This window comes from Cydia splendana, chromosome 8 (assembly GCF_910591565.1).
Source record: "Cydia splendana chromosome 8, ilCydSple1.2, whole genome shotgun sequence".
In the NCBI taxonomy this organism is placed as follows: Eukaryota; Metazoa; Arthropoda; class Insecta; order Lepidoptera; family Tortricidae; genus Cydia; species Cydia splendana.
Window position 1 is genome coordinate 9,266,492 of NC_085967.1, and position 23,210 is coordinate 9,289,701.

The window sequence follows — 23,210 nt, forward strand, 5'->3', positions numbered from 1 at the left end:
GCTAAGGTCACGCTGTATAGTGTTGCAGATCATGTACCTAGCTTGCATGCAAGCGTGCAAATTCATCATTATAATCATACATTTAAATAAATATAAAGTGTCAAATTAATTAATTAATCTAGCTATAATTAATTAATTAATTATAGCTAGACAGGTATTTTTATCGTTAAACTTATACATATAAAAGATGATGACGTGAAGCGGATGAAAACAGTTGTTTGCCGTTGCGGAAGCTGCTAATCTTGAGCTAGGTAGATAACAATCTCAAAAGAATTATGGTGCCCAAGAACACAGATGGTTAATGTCATCATAATCGTTGTGCTATCTCGTGAATCATAAAGAATACTGATTGTTTCTCAGGCAGTCTTTGTAAAGTAAACGAAAGACTAGCAAGCCAATCCTGTACGTACACTGACACCAGAATGATATTTGAATCAGGTTATTTAGTTAATCGTGCGTCTCGCCCGCGTTAAAACGTGGTACGGACATGTACAAGCGAAATGCACGATAACTACATGATTCAAATATCAATTTGACGTCAGTGTACGTTCGAATCGGCCTGCAATAAATATTGCTAATTCATTAGGGTATAAATGATTTCATCATTGTAAACAAAAGTATGTTAGCGTGATTAAAATTTGTCTATCCCAAATAAGTTCAATGCTGAATCATAATTGATCCAAGGTTATGCGCAATCGGTGGGGCCTTGAGCGATCGATCTATAGATAATGAACTGTGATAATTTGATAATCTGGGTAGCCATCAAATTAGTCGGTAGTTACGAGTACTAAACCGTACCTAAATGGTAAAATAGGGTCTTTGTGATAAAATTAAATACTTATTCTAATATATATCCGATACCTGCCAGACAGTTACTTTAGTTTCCAATTATCATTCAAATTGGATGTGTTGTGTTTTGTTTTTAAAAGTTGAAACTGTGACGATTATATTTTGAAGTTGCATTTTAGTGTGTTGAATTGAAAGTGATAACGTCGAACATCATCAGTGATCGGAGCCTGCAGTGTCTGGAGGCTAGCAACACGCGGGTCCCGATGGCCGGTGCAGCCCGGCCGCGCTAGATCGATCCCGCCTCAGCCCGGCGGGCTTCTCCGTAAGTGCACACCTCCAATGCATGCATATTCAACCAACGACGGCAAATGAGGCATAATCTCCGCACGATTCTATAGCGGAAACAATCTCGATGGGTACCTACGGCGAGATGATAATATTCAACGTAAATTGCCGCTTGCATTCAATATCAAAACGTTGCATTCTAGGCTACTTTGTGCGTCGTCATAATGACAAAAAGAAGTACCTAAACCACGAGAATTTTATATTAAAATAGTCCCGAACTCAAAGTAGTTAATTATACCTGTTGTATGTTTCATGGAGATCTGCCAAAGGTATTGTTTTTGTCTCTCTAGTCACTGTACACAAAGGATAACGTATTCTATAAATTAATGACGCCCGTATGTTTGGAAACATGAATAGCAGTAACCGCTGCGAAAATTCTTTCACGAAAATACCGCAATCATAAACCGGCATGGCCAGCAGCGGCTAGTATTTATTTACATTACGCTATAGCCATTAGCCGTGGAACTCGAGTTCTTCCCAATTTCATAGGAATTTCTGTCCGGTTTATGACAGAAAGTTGTGAAATTCCCGAGAAATTACAAATTTTCAATAAAACGGGAGTAATTTCCAATGAAATGGTAGAAGATGTTTTAAAACTATGACACGTTCCTTTCTACTACATAACGTTCAATCGACAATATAATTGCTAAAAGGAGATTTTTTAAAGGTAGGTAAACTTATAATTTCGCCGTATCCGTTCGTCTGTCGTTCTTACCGTCTGTATATCATTTCTCTCAATAACTATAAGCCGTATGGTAATTAAATTTGAACTGTAGGTATTATCACTACCTAGTTTTTAGAAGTGGCACTCCATTTATATACCTAAATGTAAAAAAAGTGTGGATATAAATTTTCATATCGTTTCTAACAAACATTGATTGATGCAACATGTTTAGCTCTGAAAATCGAATAAATGTCTATGTAAGTACATACACCCGGAAAAGAAGTCTAATAGAAAACTCTACGTGAAATGATAGGACGGTGAAACTAAGAATCATTTCTAGTTGGATGGGACAGTAGGCACATACCAATATAAAAGGTTGCAGGGTCAATAGAAGGATATTATGTTTACGCAAAGGATTCCTCTCCAAAATTATTTATTGAATCGATTGCTTCCCAACTCTTATTCACATAGCTGTTACATGTACGCGTTATAATTTATTCAGCATATTTTTGTACAAATATGTATATTAAGGATTATGTTTTCGGGATAGGTTTAGTGTAAACCTTCGTATAGTGTAAATTTGACCAACCAAGAACGAATTCTCAGATTAAGTGCCGGTTGCGCCAAACCTTCTGTCACCGTTATAAGCGTTCACTAAATGTTATTGTATGGGAAGTTTCATAGTTGACTGCTGCGTGACGTTGATCAGTCCGCTAAATGTGGCTGGTGCAACTGGCCCTAACTCCTCGTTGCAGATTGTTAAAAAATCGCGCCTCAGCTGTAATTGCTTGCTATGGTAATAAATTGTAACAAAATATACTATAAGCAGACGGTTCGTCGCTTTTTAACTAACTCATCGTCTTAAATAAGCAGCTAATTGCATAGTACATTACATAGATTTGGATTGAATTCGTCTGAAACGTTACACATCATCATACTTGCAAATTAAAATGAATTTCATAGGTACTGCACAAGTGCACATGTACTGCATATAATTACCCAGACTATATTCGTGACTTTGGTTTTAACGTAACATGTATTAGTTACCTTTATTATTAATAACCTATTTAATGGTAAGGGACCTAAGTAGATAAGTTTGCCTTAGTACTTTAATCTGTAAGTAACTATAATACTTACCATCTGGTACCGACGTATACATGAACGTATTAGACATATATATATATATATCCCGTGTAGCTACAAACATTGACCGTGGAGCGAGTACACTAGAAAATACCTTCATGAAAACAGTAGGATTATACATTTTTAGACATAAAAATATAATCTAGTGAAACATATTTCAACACGAGGAATTTTCATAACATTTTATTCTAGATAGGCAGAGCTCAGTAATATTTGTCCCTGGGTCAGGAATATGTATATGTTATACTTACGAGTAATGTCCTCTGCATCTGAGGATTATTTTTGGTTTAGGCGGAGTATGTCACTTTCTTAAGAGGGCACTTTCGAGTTAGGTCACGTTCTAAGGACGTCACTTTCTGAGGACGTCACATTCTGAGTTCGTCACTTTCTGAGGTCGTCACATTCTGAGCACGTCACTTTCTGAGAACGCCACTTTTCGTGGGCGTTACTTTCTGAGTACGTCACTTTTTTATACTAAGATTTAAGCGTATACTTACACGAACAATGGATACCAGCAATCAGCTGTACGGCATACGGCCGCTTTTATGTATGACATATACAGGTTGTTTTTTCAGTCGCCATTGAAGGAAAATATGAATCTATAGAGGATAACGGGCGTCTGAATCCAAACGGCAACGACAGTTTCCTGTTATCGTCTATAGATTCGTATTTCCCTTCAATGGTCACTGAAAAAACATTCTGTATGTCATACATAAAAGTGGCCTTATACCGTACCGCTAATATAATTTCTGGTATCCATTGTTCGTGCAGGCGCACGGTGCACGTGCATGCTAAAAAAGTGACGTACTCAGAAAGTGACGAACTCCGAATGTGACGTCTTCAGAAAGTGGCGTTCTCAGAAAGTGACGTACTCAGAATGTGACGACCACAGAAAGTGACAAACCCAGAATGTGACGTCCTCAGACAGTGACGTCCTCAGAAAGTGACCTAGCTCGAAAGTGACCTCGTAGGAAAGTGACATACTCCGCCTAAACCTTATTTTTCATTACGACACGAGTTATTTTTCTGCTACCAAGGTCTCTAAACAAACGAACTTAAAGTTTTTGAGCAATAACTTAGATGAAATATACCTACAACCGTTTCACAAAACATAAGCAAGTATAGTGTGCATTCGTCATAGCAAAAAGATAGCCAAGATAACGTATATTATATCATAAGTTGTAACTTTTCTGGAACGAAGAGTTGTTGTAAGGCAGTTTTACGAGTCACTCTCCTAGCGAAACGGCTTCTCAGAAAAACTTAGATAAGTAGATTTTATTTATTAGACATTTTCCCTATCCTTTTAATTACATACGTACTTTCCTATATTAAACTGGATTATCTATCTGGTTGTTTTAAATGTTGCTACGAGCTCGTCCACCAGAAGTTCAGATTTATTAACCTAAACTTTTATGTTTAACAATTTAGCTTACCTAATTTAACTATCATCATCATCATAACTTAAGAGCTTTGCTCTTGTCGGTGGAGTAATCGCCAATCATTTCTTTCTTGTGCCAGTCTTTTAATTTCCACATACGACGCATTATTTTTTATTTGGCTGAGATAAGTGATTCTAGGTCTCCCTTCTTCTCTAACTAACTATAACCAGGGCCGGATTAACCCTAAGTCAAAGTAGGCAACTGCCTAGATAACACTTTAATTTAACTATAACAGTTTGGAATGATTCACGGTTTCAGTACACTTATATCGACTTAAAAGGTAATCACGGTTCATATCCCGGTCGATATAAGTCTAGTAATTTAACTATGTTACTTTTGGAGTAATTAGCGTTATAGGTACCTAAGTATGATTTTTTTTGGTCGGCTTGCTTTGTGTCCCACTGCTTTCCACAGACCAGTAATATCATTGTTACCCATTGTAACATATAAAATTGTAATAATAAGATATTCAAACGCGGCTCAGCGCAAACCCCTGTCGTGTAGACTGATTCGCCGAATCACCGCACGTGGCTGCGTTGTTGTGGTTTCACTATGTATAAGTATTATTTTATGGCTCAAACAAGATTTGCACACATCACGCAGATTGATTTATGAAGATTATGGCCTTCCCTATGGCTTTGTTCCCTTTATTCCACCGAATTTATTAGCAATGTTGGATGAATTACCCATCAATGTCAATTCTATTCTATGGTTCTAATATACCTAATCGTTGAGTTTTAAATGTCGAATTTAATTATGTCTTTTACATATGGGTACTTACATAATATATCAGTTTTATAAAATAAAATCAATTTGTTGTGATGATTTAAACAAATATTTGCATTTGTATATCAAAGCTACAGAATATTTTGAAGATAGAATACGTTTCATTTTGATTAAATTATTGCAGATTTTATATTAAAAACATTTTGTAAAAGACGTGTACGTAAGAAAAATATGCAAAAAAAATTGTTATCATATTTTTGGCCCATCCGGTATCCTGTTAATTAATTGCTGTTAAGCCGACGATTTTACATACTTACCTATCCTAGAAATTAAATTATTTCTAAGTACTTCTTTATGTAGGTAATAATACTCAAATTTACTTAATTTAATTAAAACAATACGAATTTATGCAACGGTAATTTTTATACCTGGCTTAAAAGAGAATGAATAAGAAAAATATATCTTTTCTTATGCGTTGAAAGAACAATGACCGTACGAAAGATTAGGCATTTTGGGTTATCTATATTTTCCTACGCAAAAAATTCACAGATTTCGTGCCTCACACGACTATCGAGCACATTGGAAATGAATCTACGGAATTCGAAAAAATATTGTCGCTGAGCGACGAGAAAGTCTGGATAAGGAAAAAGTTACAAAATAAAACTACAACGTTGAATGATTTTTCGATTAATAAGCAGGATATATTAATGTTCAAAGTACAAGAAAATTATTACACGGCAAATCCGTAGTCAACTCGAGAAGTGGTAGCCACATCGCCGTTATCGTCACTCGAGTCTTGATCGGCAGCGGCCCATTTGCTGCAAGATATGTATTTTTCTTGACAGCAGTTTGACGCGACGAGAGATGACCATAACAGCGTTTGTCTATGTTGCACCAAACCTGAGTTCCAATAGGTACTACCAGGGTGCAGCATCAGCTATCTTGGGTACTACTCTCCTAAGTGCTCATCAAGACGAGTCGGATGACCAAAACAGCGTGTGCCTATGTTGCAACAAACCTGAGTTCCTTTAGGTACAGCCAGGGTTCAAGCCCTCTCCCTCTCCCTCTCCCTCTCCCTCTCCCTCTCCCTCTCCCTCTCCCTCTCCCTCTCCCTCTCCCTCTCCCTCTCCCTCTCCCTCTCCCTCTCCCTCTCCCTCTCCCTCTCCCTCTCCCTCTCCCTCTCCCTCTCCCTCTCCCTCTCCCTCTCCCTCTCCCTCTCCCTCTCCCTCTCCCTCTCCCTCTCCCTCTCCTCTCCCTCTCCCTCTCCCTCTCCCTCTCCCTCTCTCCCTCTCCCTCTCCCTCTCCCTCTCCCTCTCCCTCTCCCTCTCCCTCTCCCTCTCCCTCTCCCTCTCCCTCTCCCTCTCCCTCTCCCTCTCCCTCTCCCTCTCCCTCTCCCTCTCCCTCTCCCTCTCCCTCTCCCTCTCCCCTCTCCCTCTCCCTCTCCCTCTCCCTCTCCCTCTCCCTCTCCCTCTCCCTCTCCCTCTCCCTCTCCCTCTCCCTCTCCCTCTCCCTCTCCCTCTCCCTCTCCCTCTCCCTCTCCCTCTCCCTCTCCCTCTCCCTCTCCCTCTCCCTCTCCCTCTCCCTCTCCCTCTCCCTTCCCTCTCCCTCTCCCTCTCCTCTCCCCTCTCCTCTCCCTCTCCCTCTCCCTCTCCCTCTCCCTCTCCCTCTCCCTCTCCCTCTCCCTCTCCCTCTCCCTCTCCCTCTCCCTCTCCCTCTCCCTCTCCCTCTCCCTCTCCCTCTCCCTCTCCCTCTCCTCTCCCTCTCCCTCTCCCTCTCCCTCTCCCTCTCCCCTCTCCCTCTCCCTCTCCCTCTCCCTCTCCCTCTCCCTCTCCCTCTCCCTCTCCCTCTCCCTCTCCCTCTCCCTCTCCCTCTCCCTCTCCCTCTCCCTTTCCCTATCGATAATTCACAACAAACACCGATAACGAACTCTGCAAAACATGAAGTCATAAATGTCATGTGAAAAATGTCGTTCTGACTTTTTGACTATTTAAAGGTTAGGCTACAGGGCAAACCCTTAACCCGATCGTCTTTGTTTTAGGCTCAAATTGTAGCTGACTAAATTGTGCAGAGCCGTTTTTCTCAAATTTTTGATATCATTCTTCGTTTCCAAATTATCGAGCACCAAAATCAAAAATTCGGAAAAAAATTAATTTTATTTTCACTATTTCGACCATAACTTTTTTTGTTTTTGACTTACTCGAATAATTATTTTTGCACCTTACAGCTCTCGTGATTATGCGTCTTTTGAGCCTATTTTTTAATATCATATCTTCACAACTTTCCGAGATATAAGGGGATCGCACTTTTTCGTGAAATCGGAGCCTATACTGGAGCGAACGAAAAGACATTTCCAATGTCAAAAGTTTAAAACAAAACCGTGAAAAGGCTCTTTATTTCAAAGTTTATTTTTTGCTGAAACTAGGTGAGGTAATCCAATATTTCAGTCAGACCATACTCCGCTCGCCGTTTTAATTGATAGGCAGGTACCTGAATTGAAATAAAACTCCTAAAGAGATTGTTAGTAGGTATGAATAAAAACCTCATTAGCGTCTAGACAATTCAATTCATATCAAAGGCACCTTACAAACGCGAATGCGTTACTATTTCAGGGTAACACTTACGATACCTACTGTCTGTTTGTGTGTTTGTATGTACGCGATAAACTCAAAAACTAATGATCGGATTTTCTTTTCATGCGGTTTTCTTCTATCAATTGAGTGATTCTTGAGGATGGTTTAGGTGTAGGTATAATTTGTAAACCCGTGCGAGGCCGGGGTGGGTTGCTAGTTATAATATAATATTTGGAAAATAATTTAATAACGTGGTACTTGAATAAAATATTTTATTCCATCCTAATTTCATAAATCCCACTATACTTGAGTCGAATACTATGTTGATATTTGGGACCTATCAGGCTATTTAAAATTAGATAGTTTGCACTAACTACCACTATGGAGCCTCTTAGGTATTCGGAGTCAAAGCTTTTGGCCCCCAACTTCCAATTAGCCCCAGGAGCCCTAGTTGACAGTACCTAATTTATCCCCGACCTACATTTACTCTAGTCTAGAATAAATACACTGCTATTACTTATATTTTGCACACAGCTTTATACCTACATGGATGACTATATAATAGCTCTATCACCCTGCTCATGCCGTGAAATTGAAGATCGAAATTTGCTTTTCTCCATCCTTAGGAATACGAATCGGTTATTTCAAGACAGATGGAGATGGAGATAATTTTTTTCGATCTCCGTTTTCGCGATTAATGTCAATTATGAATCTTAAGTGCACAAAAACAAAAAACCTTACAAAATGAGGTGCTTAATAAGCATATCTATCTACGACTATTTTCAAGTGTGCACGGTGTGTTTGTTGAAGTTAACATTGACACCTTTACTCATAATAACACTGTATAGTATTTAGGGAAAACAAAGAACGAATGTGTTTTTTGTTTCAGCGCTTACTTTTCACACCGTCGTTATTTCCTTGTCGGGTGCACATAAAAGAGCTAATTTTCCTCGTCCTATGATAATATTACGCTATCCCTGAATTCGTGTCGTGTCGTTTATTATCAATGCGTCGAAGCGGACCACTCTCCAACTGGATTCCAAAATGGTCATCATTTTCGAAATCTGCACCCCCAATGATGTTTTGACGAAATAAAATTATATAATTTTTTTGGACAAACGAACTCTTTAGTGTGGACTTTTGGATAACGGTTACAAATAAATTTAAGAAAATGAAAATGTAAAAAGTACTAGTTCGTAAAAACGAGCTTTGCGTACGCTAATCAACTAGCGTACTTAAAGTACCTAACGTTTTTGGAGCAACTGTACTAAAACACGTATTAGGTATGTAGGTATATGACGAAGGTATAATGCGGTTGCGCGCTTCACTTTTTACAGACATTATAGAGACATTTTTATACTTTGGTAACTACCTACTTTAACTTATAAAAACAGAAAAAATAAGAGACATTTATACACAGTCATCAATAAATAAACGGACCTGAAACTCTTACTGTGACAATCATAAAATATCGTTCATTGAATTTTCTATTTCCGCTATCCTACTCAAAGAGCAATTGAAAGGTCTATAGGTCACTCGAAAATGTTCACCTATATTGTTCATTTCCGGAAAAAATCGTCAGCTTGTTATCAAAAGAATGTGGGATGCCGTCTCCAACAACCTTTACAATAATGAAAAGATTCGAAATGGGACCCGGAAATTTACATAAACAGCAAAATGATAAAATGAATTTTATTTAGCGTCGTATTTTGACAATCGATATTGCCATAAAATTCCATAAAACTCAATCATACGCTCTTAAGCAGTACGAGTAGTACAAATGTAGTGCATAATTGTTTTCCATCGTATTTTGTTGGAAACGTTCGTATTTGTCATGCTACTTCAGTCAACCTGAGTACTTTTTGTACCGAGACTGACTGAAATAGCAAGACACGTTCGCACGTTACTGTGAAAATACGATGGAAAATAATTATGCACTATACAGCGTGACCTTAGCCATTGGATAAACCCTGAAATCCCACGTACGGTTTCTTCTCAGAAATGCTCTAACGATAATATTTGTTTAATTAGAACAAAAGATAAAAAAAAATATCAAACAAAGGTTATTTCCAATAATCGACAACAAAAAGAAACATACTGTATAAATCATTGGCAGTGCTTGTGACAATTTGTTTGAAAATGTGCGGCAATGATGACATTTGTCAAAAGTCAGAATCTTATTAATGTCATAAATAAAAAAGATAATCAAAACGGTCGAAGAAGGTTTCATACTATTTATTACCTCGTGGTCTAAGAGCTAGCCACGGCAATAGGTATGCAATTTATAGAGCAACGAAATCCCTCTAGTTAGTATGCCATACTATCATTATTAATTAATCCGGGCGCCTGGCAGCTGTCTAGCGGTGGGTGTGGGAGTGGATGGGCAACAAAGTGGTTGTAAAATCAATTGAAGGTGTGCAATTTATAGAGCTCTGTGTTTGGTGTGATATAATAGCTAATTATGTATTTAATTCAAATATAGGAAGTAAGGTAAAGGAAGTACTCACAATTGCTTTACGCATAGATTGTGAGGCCAGTGCAATTTGCTCGTGATCTTCCTGCAGGCGCACAAGTGATTGTGTATTTTCATCGCCTGGCACTACTTTTCCCCCAAATAAAACGCCTGGCATTGTTATATTTGAATTAAATACATAATTAGCTATTATATCACACCAAACACAGAGCTCTATAAATTGCACACCTTCAATAGATTTTACAACCACTTTGTTGCCCATCCACTCCCACACCCACCGCTAGACAGCTGCCAGGCGCCCGGATTAATTAATAATGATAGTATGGCATACTAACTAGAGGGATTTCGTTACTCTATAAATTGCATACCTATTTCCGTGGCTAGCTCTCCCTCTATCAGGAGCTACTAACACATACAGGTTGCTCCAAAGTAAAAAAAACGTAATTTGTTAATTTCTTCGTAACCGCTACACCGATTGTTATGATACTTTGTATACTGGTTCTAAATACCCTAATGCATATGTACATTTCGGCTTTGTCCAATAGCTAGGGACACCCTGTGTATGTAGGTACATTACATATGTTATTCAATAATATGTAAATAGGTACCTAGAGAGAATTGAGGTGATGGTTTTGATTATTTTATGGACGCCTAGAGGTCAATTCCGACTTACATCATATCGATATCAGGCCTCCTAGTCACTTCGAAAATACACTTTATTATAATTAATATGCAATGTAAAATATAATTAACATAAGTTTTGACCGTCTTTTTGCATTATTTTCCTAACCAGAATCATTAGGACAATCGGGCATCGTGGAAGCTTTACCTCACTATCTCGGATATTTTTTGGTCATGAAAGGGTTATCAACACATTAAAAATATTTTGAAATTCATATCTATATACAACTAGCCCAAAAAATACAATAATTATTACATTAATCCATCCTACACCACTTAACATAAAACTAATAATACACAACGAAAATTGTTTCGATGTTGATTTACAGAAATATTCTAAGTGTTTCCGTCCTATGCCTTTTCGGTTATTTATACCCTAGACCATAAAGTTTCAATATGTGTAAGTGTTCCGCAACAAAGTGGAAGTGACAGAATAAATGAAATCCAATTGTTTCGTTTGCAGGTGATAGGTGGTGGTAGAGCTAAAATAAAATGTAAATCTTATTAAAAAGCTCAACATCACGTAACTATTTCTTGAAATCACTATAAAGGAAGCCCGTACTACTTTTTAAATTAGTTTGTAAACATTCATGCTCAGTTTTAACCACTTTTATTGCGGCCAAAAAAGTGCTAGCAATTACCGAGGAGTGAGTCAGTAGCAGTGCGCTATTGTTTTCCGGATCCTTGGCAACTTGCCCGCTGCGAAACCGTCGATATCGATGACTTCTAATAAAATTAATAGAATACAAACTGAACCGGTTAATTGCAACTTTATATCTCTAAAGCTACTTAGACAGTTGTAACTGCGTCACTGTTCTTTCTTCTTTTTTTTATTACAAGCTTTTATTTAACTTGCAATGTACCTATGTAAATATGTATGTTTGTACGGGGCAAATCTTGCAAGCTAAATTTGACCCCCTTTTCGACTTCCAATGAAGTTGAAATTTTGCATACATATGTAAGTCGGATGACAATACAATATTATGGTACCATCGAGCTGATCTGATGATGGAGACAGGAGGTGGCCATAGGAACTCGGTGATATAATAACACAACGTAATTGTGTTTAGGGTTGTTAGAATTGTCTCATTGAGTATTAGTTGACGGTGGAAAGAAAAGTACAGTCAACGATAAAAACTAGTATCAAAATAATAGAATTTTGACAAAAAAACTTACCATGTACCTGAAGGGTGCTATCCTATATTTAATTCTCCGTTGACGTGCAAATCGTGTTTGTTAGCAATCAGCATAATAAATCACCCATGACAAGAAATAACTCGTATAAGTAATAACTATGTACCTATGTTTGTACGGGTCAAATCATGCAAGTTAAATTTGACCCACTTTCCAGTTTCCGATGAATAGGTGACAATATTGTACACAATATTATTATGACATGAAGCTGATCTGATGATGAAACTGGAAGGTGGCTATGTGAACTCTGTAGTAAAAGGACGTAACCCCCTCAAGTTTGGGTTTGTTTAATTGGTTTCGATGAGTATTTTGATTCTACATTATATTCAGGATCTGATGATGGAGTCAGAAGGTGGTCATCGGAACTCTGTAACACAACTATAGTTACCCAACTATATCGAGTTTGGCTTGTGTTGACGAGTAGTTTGGTCTTCAATGGTAGTCAAGGTCTGATTATGGCATCCAGAGTTCTATGATGAAGGCAGAATATGTCCAACACAGAAACCCTGTAATATAACGACCAAACTTAATCAGGCTTGCGCTCGATTTCGATTGCTTCATCTTGACGAGCATTTTGGTCATAGATGGCATCCAGGGTCTGATGATTGAGCTAGTATATTTGATGAGACAGACAGGCGTCAATAGCATTGGTCTGCAACCTGAATAGAATAGCTATCAAATAAAAAATATTTTTTATTTAAAGCAAAATTTATTAGGTACAATAACATCAGCGCCGGGCTAACGGAACGGACACGAGCAGTGGTTCCGTGATGGTGGCGAAGCGACGTGACGAAAACCCTGTCAAATGTTTTCGCTGTAAAAGGAAACCCGACTGCAACTTGTATGGAAAATGCACGCCAATTGCAACGTCGGCGTGCAGTTCAACAAAATGACCCAGAACCCTGGCAGTACCTAGTGGAACTCAGGTTTGGTGCAACAAAGGCATATGCTGTTTTGGTCATTTTATATCATATAAATTGTGTAATGACGTTAAAACTTGATAGTAAATTATTCTTTTTAGCGCATTTAAATAAAAGCTTGTTTTTAAATAAGTTTTTTTACTATTAATTTATTACTTTTTATGGCGTTTTGTGTCTGTCTTATATATTTCTATCTAAAATAAGTAAAATTGATTCCATAACTACCTATGCGGTCAACTTCTTTTTTAGGGTTCCGTACCCAAAGGGTAAAACGGGACCCTATTACTAAGACTCCGCTGTCCGTCCGTCCGCCCGTCTGTCACCAGGCTGTATCTCACGAACCGTGATAGCTAGAGTAGCTAGACAGTTGAAATTTTCACAGATGATGTATTTCTCTTGCCGCTATAACAACAAATACTAAAAAGTACGGAACCCTCGGTGGGCGAGTCCGGTTTTTTTTTTACTTTTTATGGCGTTTTGTGTCTGTCTTGTCTTTCTACCTAAAATAAGTAAAATTGATACCATAAGTAACCAGTGGATCAACTTCTTTTTAACCGACTTCCAAATCTCAAAGAAGGAGGTTATCAATTCGGTTGTATGTTGTTTGTTGGTTTTTTTTACTTTTGTGTTTTTTTATGTTTGTTACTCCATATCTCCGTCATTACTGGACCGATTTTAAAAATTCTTTTTTTGATTGTATGTATATGCATACAGATTGGTGCCGTTTTTGTCAAAACCCAGTTCTGATGATAGGATCCATGAGGAATCGAGGGAACTCCTCAAATCTGAAAGGCATACATATAGTGATTTTTGGGTTTTTATCAACAAATTAAGCATATACATCCAAAAAAGTGACATTTGATGAAGTGGAACTGCTGATGATGATCAGAACGGAACTCTTCAACGACGCATAGTTCACGTTTGGCGATTTGTGGTCTTCGTTATGTTTGGGGAAGTTTCGTTAGGGAACTCCTCAAATATTAATAGATACCTCCCTCAAATATAAACGTATAGATTTTTTTTGTATTTTCATCATAAAATAAAGCATTTACATTAAAAACTGTCGCATTTGATGATGTGGAACTGCTGATGATGACCAGAACAGAACTCTTCAACGACGCATAGTACACGTTTGGTGATTTCGAATTTCGATTTTGACTTGGACTGCGACCCGGACTCGGACCCAGAACCGGACTCATACCCGGATCCGGTTCGGACCCGGACCCCGACCTGGACTCGGGCCCGAACTCGGACACGGACTCGGACCCAGACTCGGACCCCGACTCGGACCCGGACTCGGACCCGGACTCGGACCCGGACTGGGACCCGGTGTCGGACCCGGACTCGGACCCGGATTTGGGCCCGGACCTGGAACCGAAACCGGACTCGGAACCGAACTCGGACCCGGACCCGGACTCGGACCCGGACTCGGATCCGGACTCGGACCCGGACTCGGACACGGACTCGGACCCGGACTCAGACCCGGACCTTGCGCCGGAAAACCACTATGATACCTTAACTAAATAAACCACTATGATTATCTACCATAAAATGTAGGTATAAAGTATGATGATGCCAATCTTACTAGCCCCACCCGCTCAAACCCCCGTACACCGCATGCGCCGTTAAGTGGGTTAGGTTAGGTTTGAACTGCGATCCTCACAGAACCGAACAAGGATTAGGTTAGGGTAGAACTGCGAGCCTTACAGAAACGAAATGCTACTTGAAAAGTGGGTTTGATTAGGTTCGAACTGATGCGATCCTCACAGAACCGAACTGCTATCAGAGGAGTGGATTGGGTTAGGCTAGAACTACGACCCTTACGGAAGCGAAATGCTAGTAGAAAAGTGGGTGGTTTTACCTCCTTTTCTACATAGTGCACCATTTACAATAATCTTTCACCGGCCCCCATAGAAGTCGGTTTTTTTTTTCTTAAAAATTATTGTATTTAACATTAAGTGTTGAGAAGACTGAATGAAAGTGAAGAAAGCAACCATTTTTACATTCAGTAGCAAAAACTACTTTTAGCTAAATAAAAGACAGATAAATACACAGAAACACATGTTACCTTTATATATTTTTGCATTGGGAGTTAAAATTAAAAACTTATTTTTGAGTGTGCAGTTAAATTGCGGGCAAGGGGCCGATTTTTGAATTTCGATCGCTCGATTTCGTCACTCGAAAATCGGTGGAAAACGGCGAAATACTAATTTTTGAAATGCGAGCGATCGAAATTTGGAATCTAGTGGTATTGACCACTCGATTTCAATTCTATTAGTAGAATTTAAATGCCTAGTAGTGGAGATATTTTTGAACGAAATACTCGAAATCGAGCGGTCGAAATTCAAAAATTGGCCCCCTAATCCAATAATAAAGTTCAGATTTCATGTCTAATTACGTAATTACCCTGTAGGTACAGTTGTACACTCTTGCATGCAAGTTATAGCTCCCTTCGCCTTCGTAGTTAACTACAAGTCATGAGTTGAACAATTGTACGCAATATTCAGCAGCACGGATCTGCTCTGACGTAACGCCTGATTAATCTCCACATAAATTAAATGCAACCTCGGTCCCATTTATTGGTGTGACCGTTTTTTTAGTTAAAAGTAGGTTTAGCAATACAAAGTGTTTTCCAACGACGTCTAAATTTATACGAGTTGATTGCGTATGCTTAAATAGCAAAAAATAGCTATAGGTAGGTAGATACATACATACAGGCATTCAAAATTTTTAAACAATATTGAAAATACGAAAGCTAAATCAATTCTTACATTACTCCGGCTATGTATAAATCCCCGGTCGAGTTGCAATACCTAACCTCTAATGTTTTAGAGACTTTCGTCGGATGGATACTTACTTTAGGTAAAGTTCGAACTGTTTGAAGTTAGATATATGTATATTTAATATTTGCTGGGTTATCCGCAACCAAAACATTTACCGATGTAACAAACTTCTAGGAGCGAAAGAAAAGTTAGCTTTGGTTATGAAATTATTAAAACAGTGAATGGATTAAGACGAAGTGGAGTCGGGAAATCGCCTGTTCATACAAACGTGGTCCTCATTTTCGCCTCTGGATATTAACATTATTGAAAATATTTTGACACAATTTGTTGTATATCAACCACAGCTACAGCTATGACGATTTTTTTCGAGTTTTTAATTAATTTAAAAGATAGGAGCATTTAAAAATTTGTATGAAATCTTTTTTTCGCTCTCAATTTTTACCATAATTTTTAAAATCGAAATGGGGACTACTTTGTATGGAGAAACAGCCGTCCCCTTTCCACGTAATTGAGGAAATGTAGCGGCTATCTTTAAAATAGTTGTATATTATCTGAGACGATAGATATGTGTACTTCCATGTCAAAAAGATACTAAAGAAATATGTACTTCCACGTTACAAAGATACCAATATAAAAGGCAAAAAAATACTACGCACCATCAAGTGAAACTTCATCTCATCACTAGGTAATGAAACTTTGAGCATGTACGAACTCTATATTGCATTTTGAAAAGTTTCCTGAAATGAGGCAAGCAGGTCGAAGTTGCAGTTTTTGCTGTATTGGAAAAGTTCCATACAATGTTTGGAAGAACACTTGGAGCACGATGACATCTTAGTGGGAAATTGCTTGCGTCGTCAGCTTCGCCCGTATTTAAATCTGGCTGTTTTTTCGGTCCTGCACCTGGGGAGCATTGGAATAAATCACATTGTATATGATTATTAGTATTCATTATTTCGGTACAATTTAGGATTAGGCATGTATTGCCTCAAAAATTCGACATTTAGATACAAAACCTATCCGACGGCCTTTAATGGAGAAGTAAAGTATAATTAGGTACCGTAAAATGGGGTGAGTAGGTGCAAAACTGACATTCAAACCTCGATAACATTTTATTTTTACATATGCAAACTGAATGTTGTATATAATAAGTGTATATAATAAGTTTGTATTTTAGTTTTTATTTTATTTTGGCTAGTTCCATTTCATAACTTTGACGATAAACAGGAAATCCCACCGCACCCCGTAGTCCTTCGTATTTGGGGTGAGTTGGGTTTTCATACAAAGGTGATTTTGGAAGATTGTTGGATCGATTTTTTTTATTATGAGTATTATTATAGCTCCATTTTAAATTGGAATACTTTTTTTTTTATTAGTTATTTCTTTCCTCACAGGTGAATATTTGCTCTTAATAAAGTTTTAGTCGACAGGATCTCAGAGAACAAGGGTGATCAGTCAGCGATTAAAATATTTTTTTTCACACGATATCTTAAGTACTCGTTCGTTTCTTGCGCGAGAGAATATTCAATAGCTAGTCCCTTTCTCACTCCGGTCGCACAGCTGTCTAACTTTGGGTGGCCTGAAAACTTTGAACAATCAAATTGCCCACACACTTTACAAAGTCTAATGCACAAGTTTTAAGTACCTTTATTTTCTTATTATACTTCATTTTTATTAGCATTACATTGCATAACAAAGAACTCTAGAAAGAATTACAGAAGTAAGCATAATATTTTTTATTATGCACTTTATGCGGTAAAATACCAAATGAAATCTACATTTGCTCTTTTCTTTTAGTACCATTTATTAATTATTTCTAAACTTTTCCACATAACGTGCCTGATAAAAAAAACCTCAATTGATGCTTATATTTGGTTATTGAGCTTTTTCTAATCATAAAAAAAAAGTTTGAAATACATATTTAAGTAATTAGGTATGGTGAACTTTGTAGATATGACCAACGAGATCTTGCTATTCTGATTTTAAAAGTTAGGTGTGATTTATTATTTGCCTAATTAAATGTGGAAGTTTGACCTAATTAACAAGGTGAGGGCACGTCCGGGGGCCGGCGGCGTATACGCACGTTTCCAGCCTCGATTAATGTTACCCAATGACGTCATAACACATCACGAATCAATAAATACTGCGTCGTTCTAATCAATTTCCTGTGTATGAATATGTATTCTATCTGCATATTGTGTCTCTATGTCCCTCGAATTATTCAAGAGCGATAGAGATGTATAAATAGACGATCTATGAATTTCGATGTTCGCGGTTACCCCAGATTAGCAGTCCATAAATGTGATATGAATAATAAATGCCCTTTGACGCTACGTCATGCAATAATAGTAGTGAGTGAAAGCGGGGCGAACGAATCATATATATAAAATTGAAAAACCAGAACGGGATAAAAAACGAGGGAAGAAGCGAGATGGCGCCTTACAAATTTCTAAAAAAGTTTTTGACACGTTTCTCGAATACGACGCACGTATGATAAGAAAAACCTGTTCAAATCAATTATCTACATATGGGAATAGAACTAGACCATAAAAACTATCGCTTCCGATGCGTATTTAATTTACAATAAGGAAAAGAAATTTTCATAAGAATCTTCATCGGCCATTTCTCGGCAACTCTCGGTCGCTTTCGTTTGGCGGTGCTACAGATTAGACCAAATAATCCGTAACTTAAAGTAAACTAAATTATGTTTGTTATGTTGGTATACAGGTATTTCTGAGTTTTTTTACACGAAGTAAAATAAAAAGTGCTGCCAACCTCAACCTTAGTCTATAGAGCCCATACGAGTGATTTATGTCATATTACTTATCATTCTTATCAATCAAAGTAATTACTATATTATTATTATCAATTTGTATTTTGTTGTTTTAAATTTCTTTATGACTTATTATTTGATTTTCATGGCTCGGAAAATATTGTCATTCGTCCAGGGAAAGGGCTGCCGAGATGAGCCAAAAATACAAAGTTATAGAATGGGAGACGAGCGTACTTGGGACAACAAAATGGGAGACGCCCGATGGCGAGAGCTATCGCAAGATCGCAAGAAACATGACGTGATCTGGTATCGGAGGCCAGGTGAGTCCTTTGGATCGTTGCGTCACCTTAGCCGTAGTAATGTTAAGATCCAGAAAGGGAAATGGGGACTACCTACGTTTGTATGAAAAGGCGATTTATGGGTGGTGGTCGTCCATATTCGTGGCTTAAAGCGGAAAATAAGTAATCTAATGAACGTTTTTGCAACTAGGCTTACAACAATAAGTAATAATTTTATGTTAAAACAAGTTTTAAATAAATACCTACGTACGTTATAAGAAATTTTCGAATTAAGTTATCCAAATAACGGCTACCTACTTGACAAATAAGAAATCCTTATCACAGTTATAAACCCTGGCAGGGTTGAATACATAATAATATCGGTATTTAACTAAACATAAGACAAACTCTTTATTTCATTTACGCGAGCGGAGCTGCGGGCCCGTCTAGTTAATATATAAACTTAAGAGGACGGACGGTAGGAAATTACTCATCCATTATGGTAATTAAACATTTTTATAACAATGGCCAGTATTAGGTACATCGTTATAAAATATATCGTACCTATTGACATGACAGCTGGCGTATCCAAAACTCTACGAGCTACAACACGTCGTTCGTATGCATCGTTCCCGTTTATTTAAAAACGAAACGTAATGATTTCCGATAGCTGTAAATTGTGCTGTAGGTAAACCATGTCGATTACGTGTTAACAGATGTTACTTGTTCCACATTTTTAATGCCTAGTCTCTTGTGTTTAACCCAACGACGTTGTGATCACAAAGGGTTACGTTGGGCCTAATTTTGTTTCGGTCATTACCAGCCTAACAGCAATTTGGGTGATCGCATTAATGTAGAGGATACGCGGCGGACCGCTCTTTGAGTTTGACATTGGCTTTGTGATTTGTAATCTTAGGTATTTTTGTAACTTGAACATTAATTTTAGTAGGTTCATTGCCAGGTAATCTAATTATAAGTTAACATACGACAGTATTGAAATAAATTATTAAATCGACGTAGGTTAGGTACCTACTAATATAATTCGGTAGTAACAAATAAATGTTATGAGAAAATCGAATAAGCTTAAAATATGGGGGTACGTTGGTATATATATTTAATAATGTATAAAATAAAGTACTTCAATATATGTACCTATCTAGATGTAAATATCATTTCAAATTCCTTGCTAATAAATAATATGTATCATCATTTCGATAAAAAATATTTGATGTATTGTACTTAGATAATTTTAGGTAACTAATAAAGGCCTTCAACCTTATTTTAAGGTGACTTTTCTACATAAATAGGGACCCATGTCTGTATTTTAAAGGGGCCCTAATCATTGGGTAGTTAACCCTATTATAGTATTTCTCCCCCAACATAGTACAGTTTGTTTGCAAAACGGCTTGGAGGATATACATAGTATAGACCCGGGTCACCTTACGACATTTTTACATCACTTTTTGTTACAGCATTTTATGTATGGTAATAAAAGAGTTATTGTTCTTCAAAATGAGTGTTTTTGTACCAAAGGAAGGAGAAAATGTTATCTTCTTAAGATGTTTCCTTGTCCGTTCAAAATATATTTTTCAGATTAATTCAGGCATACTTAAGTAGGTACCTACTTAAATATAAAGAGTTTGTAGTAGTGTCTTAAGTTGATAATTTCACGTCTATGAATTCCAGTAAAGGATGACTCACACTAGACCGGGCCGGGGCCGGGCCGGAGCTTCCGGCGCTTCGTTTTCTATCGAAAGTACCACGTGATCACCGATCAGCCGGCATAGAAAATGACATGTCGGACGCCTTGGCCCGGGCACGGCCCGGTCTAGCGTGAGTCATCCTTAAAGCTCCAGAATTCCAGCTGTGATCAAAAACGGAGCCAATCATGACACATTTAAAAGAAAATTTTGAGTAGATACCTAGTTTTGATTTTTGATGATTTCTCTGATACCTGTTAAATTTCTACCGCTATTTCTACCGTTGAAGGTTAGCAATTGATTTCAACAACTAAGTATGTTTGCTTTCTCCAATCATGGACAGTATGGATGGCGCCATTACACACTCAACGTCAAACATAAGTACCTCTTTTCTCAATGCAGTGACTCTTGTTTACGGTAAAATGCTGCCAATGTTTAAAAACTGATACTTGTTTTACAGGATTTGTGGTTTACGTTTCATTATTGGTGCCACGTCCATCATACCCCGTGCATATAATATTTCCCAGACCACTATTGCTCGTAGTTCTTGGATACCTACGCAACCACCTACGATATACGCACTACCTACTCACACATGGCATATTATAATGATGTTAAGATTTAATGGCGGCACCAAAACATAATAAAGTATGAAATGTGCTTTGTGAACCACGGTGTGGTCATGGGTCTGTTGTTCATTTTAATTTGATTTTAAGTTAATCTCCTACAACGTCCATATTTTTTCGGATTAAATGCCATGGAGTTTTATTCAAGCCACTCTTTGTGATTTAAGCTAAAGGTAAAATGCGCGCCCAATAAAATGGTAAATTACCTTTCACCAGCAACCTGGCAAATCGTTTACGAGAAGCCTAAATTGATTCTGTAAGAGTAATTGGTCGATTTTAACTTGTTACCAACTGGTATTTTGTTTATTGGCAATTGAATCTCGTGTAGAAACTTTGAGCACAACATTCTATGTATATTATATAAGTACCATTCGAAACTTTTCCTTAAAACAGTAAAACTCCACAAGTTTTTCTTCAAAAAAAAACGGCACTTCATTTTTAGGTCTTTATACCATTTCAACAGCTTCAGCAGCCAAAGAAGAGACGGTCTTTTACTTAAAAAAAATTAAAAGTCCCCGCTCGCGCCTCTTTTGGCGAGTTTCTTGTGTCCAATTAAAATGGCATAAAATAGCACCCATTTAATAAAGTGTCTCTTGAATCTGTTAAATAAGAATGATGGTGAAAGTGGTCGGTTTTTGCCTACTTAAGGATGACTCACGCTAGACCGGGCCGTGCCCGGACCGGGGCGGGCCGGAGCGAGCCGACACAGGGGCTGTCAGGAGCGCCACCGTGACCGGGCCGTTCCGGGACCGGGGCGTCAGGGCCACCCGACACTAGTTTATTACATTAACACTAGTGCTGTCCGAGCAATGTCCGAGCCTCTAGTGTTTGTAGAAACTCGAGTCTCTTGAGTCTGAATTTAAAGAACAGATCGTTTTCACAAGACTGCGCTTAAAAAACTTCTCCCGAGTCGAGTCCTTTGTAGTCTTTTTTAAGAGCAACTCAAAAGAACTCGAGCCTCCAAATAAAGACTCCGTGAACAATTTTATAGGTTTTTCCTGTATAACAGTAAATAAATTAAGGGTTAGTGTATGATTTATGTATGTATCTAATCTACAAGTTATACATAAAGACAATGCATTTCGACATTTTTAGTAAAAAAAAACGAGAGTCCTCTGAAAAGTACTCAAGTCTCTACAAGAGACTTGGGTCTCTCTCTAGTTGAAAAGAACTCGAGTTTTAACTTAATTATAAGAGTCTGAAAAACTGAGTAGTCTTCAAGCAGAGGACTGAAAGGACTCGAGTCCTACCCAACACTATCCGAGCCGACCGGGACGTCCGAGCTGACTGTTCATGACAAATGTCATAATAACTGTCAATCAGATTGAAAAAAAATGGTTCGATCGGAAGTAAGCGGATATGGAAGGAAATAATAAAATCAAAATATTGGCCCTGGCCGCCTTAATGACTAATGAAGAGGCTACTGCATACTCTAGGTAATGGGGCGTACATCCACTTTGGTCGACACGTTCGGAAAAATGAGAATACACAACATGATGTAAAGAGCTTTATTTACATATGACCCAAGACTTTTTCGAAGCCGTTCACGACAGAATTAAACAACGTTTGGTAAAACAAAAACAAGATTTCAGAAACCAATATCCAGCAGTCACCGTCTGGTTCTCTGCTTAAGGTAAGATAGGCAACTTACCTACAAATAAATATGTATAATCATGTGCCGAAGCATATTAAGCTATTAAGAGGAAACGGAATGACCGGTTCTCCATACAAACATATTTCCCGTTTTCCTCACTGGATATTGATATTATTATGTCCGTCTGTCTGTCTGTCCATATGTCACAGCTATTTTACTCAAAAAGTATAAGATAACGAATTTGGAAAGTAGGTATATTTTGTAAGCCACTACTTAGTTTAGAAGTTCAAATGTATAATAATTTAATATTTTTTTAGGCACTCCGTACCAGTGACTATATTCTCTTTGCTCCTTACATGTAACTAAAAGTGCGGGGCGCCCAGGACGCAAGTAACACTCTAGCGATTTCAACGCCCTCATACAAAAAAGCCGTGCAGATGAAGATAACAATATAATACTTTAAATATGTAAATTCCAGATTACCTGTGACTTATAAGTATGTATGCAGCCGTTTC

General features: G+C 37.9%; 1 protein-coding gene across 1 annotated transcript in view; it reads left to right on the forward strand.

Annotated features, from left to right (window-relative positions):
- The first annotated feature begins 962 nt into the window (after window positions 1-962).
- LOC134792785 (potassium voltage-gated channel subfamily H member 8-like) overlaps window positions 963-23,210 on the forward strand; it is a 179,291-nt gene continuing 157,043 nt past the window's right edge. Inside the window, exon 1 of the mRNA XM_063764123.1 lies at window positions 963-1,111. The gene's annotated coding sequence lies outside the window, so the exon portion shown is untranslated. The remainder of the gene's footprint in view (window positions 1,112-23,210) is intronic.